The sequence below is a fragment of the Octodon degus genome, unplaced genomic scaffold, assembly GCF_000260255.1.
Source record: "Octodon degus isolate 3935 unplaced genomic scaffold, OctDeg1.0 scaffold00599, whole genome shotgun sequence".
NCBI lineage: Eukaryota > Metazoa > Chordata > Mammalia > Rodentia > Octodontidae > Octodon > Octodon degus.
Window position 1 is genome coordinate 26,351 of NW_004525175.1, and position 2,054 is coordinate 28,404.

At 41.7% G+C, this 2,054-nt stretch overlaps 1 pseudogene; it reads left to right on the forward strand.

Annotated features, from left to right (window-relative positions):
- Window positions 1-1,830, forward strand: part of LOC101560227 — a 4,286-nt pseudogene extending 2,456 nt beyond the window's left edge.
- Window positions 1,831-2,054: the final 224 nt, after the last annotated feature.

The following is a 2,054-nucleotide window of genomic DNA, read 5'->3' on the forward strand; positions in this document are numbered from 1 at the left end:
GGCATCTGAGAATACACACTTTCTCACTTGAAGAAATACAAATGGCAAACAAATATATGAAAAAATATTCAACATCATTGGTCAGTAAACAAATGCAAATTATGTCATTGAAATACCATCTCTCCTCAGGGAAAAAAATGGTTTTCATCACAAAGACATCCAATGACAATTTTTGGAAAGGTTATGGTGAAAAAGGAACCCTTCTCCATTGTTGGTGGGAGTGTAGACTGATACAACCACTATGGACATCAGCACTGATGTTCTTCAAAAAACATAGGATTATTGGTCCCACTCAACCCAGCATTCCCCTTCCTGATAACTTTGCTAGAAGAACTGAAGACATCACACCACAGTATATGTGTGCTTCCTTGTATATAGCAGCTCAATTTGTCAGAGCTAACTCTTGGAGACAACTCAAGTACCCATCAACTGAGAAATGGATTAAAAAATATGTGTTGCCGCTCCCGCCCCTCCAGCGCATCCAGCCCATCCCACTGCACAATTCTCCACGCGCGGGTGGGGCCGCAGGGTGGGAGGAGCCAGGCATCTGGCGCGGGTTCCGCGGGTTTGTGGAGGTGGTGGCGGGAAAGCAGGTGCCAGACGGGGGTGTCCTGGAGCCGCGCGAGAGAGGAAGGTGGCACCCTTGCCCTCTTGGGCGGCGGGGCTGGAGGAGCTGCATATGAATGTAATGAGGCCCTTGATAAATGAGCAGAACTTTGATGGGACATCAGATGAAAAGCATGAGGTCGAGCTCCTGCCAGTGAGGAAGCATTACCAGCTGAATCACCAGGAGGGTGTTTCATTTGTACAAACTCTTATGCATCTTTGTAAAGGAAATATTGGATCCGGCTTGTTAGATCTTCCATTGCCAATAAAAAATGCAGGTGTAGTGCTTGGGCCAATCAGCCCTGTGTTTATAGGAATTATTTCTGTTCACTGTATGCACATATTGGTGCATTGCAGTCTCTTTCAAAGTCAGAGGTTTAGAAAGCTGACTGTAGGTTACAGTGACACTGAGTCTTGCTATGGAAGGAGGTCCCTGGAGTTGTCTTCAGAAGCAAGCAGCATGGGGACGGACTGTGGTTGAATTTTCTGGTGATAACACAGTTGGGATTCTGCAGTGTTTATATTGTCTTCTTAGCTGAAAATGTGAAAGAAAACATGCCAGATCCCCACAAAAATACCCACTGTTTTCTGATACTGTGGTATTTGCTTTTGAAGGCATAGCAGTGGTCCTTCCACTGGAAAACCAATGAAAGAATCAAAATGCTTTACTCAAGTCCTGAATATTGGCTTGGTCATCATCACAGCTTTATATGTAACTGGCTACTCTAAGGTACAGGTGCTTTCATGATGAAATTAAAGGCAGCATAACTTTAAACTTTCCCCAGGATGTGTGTTCTATGTTCCAGCAGAAATCGTTCTCCCTAGAGTCACATCCAGATTTCATGCAAAATGGAAGCAAATCTATGAATCTGGGATGAGGTCCTTTTTGGTTAGCATTACTTGTGCTGGAGCAGTTCTCGTTCCTCGCTTAGCCCTTGTGATTTCCTTTGTGGGCGCTGTGAGCAGCAGCACATTGGCTTTGATATTGATGCCTTTGGTTGAAATTCTTACATTTTCTAAGGAACACTATAATATGTGGATGACCTAAAAAATGTTTCTATAGCATTCGCTGGAGTTGTTGGCTTCTTACTAGGTACATATGTGACTGTTGAAGAAATCACTTATCCTACTCCCAGAATTGTATAGGGTACTCCACAAAGTCCCTCTCTAAATTGGAATTCAACATGCTTGCCATCTGGTTTGAAATACTGGGAGCAAAGTTGAGTCTTTTGTTTCAATTCTGAAAATGATTAAAGTGAGAACCAGTAAAAGACAGAATCAAATTCTTTACCTTTTGTACAGTATTAAAATTTTGGGGGTAACTACTAATTACTTCTCAGTGTTGGTAAATTATGCAGGATCATTGGATTTTAGTAATAGCAGTAATGTTTTAAAAATTAATTGTGAAAATTGAAAAATTAAATTACAAAATTAAAGACTAAAAATAA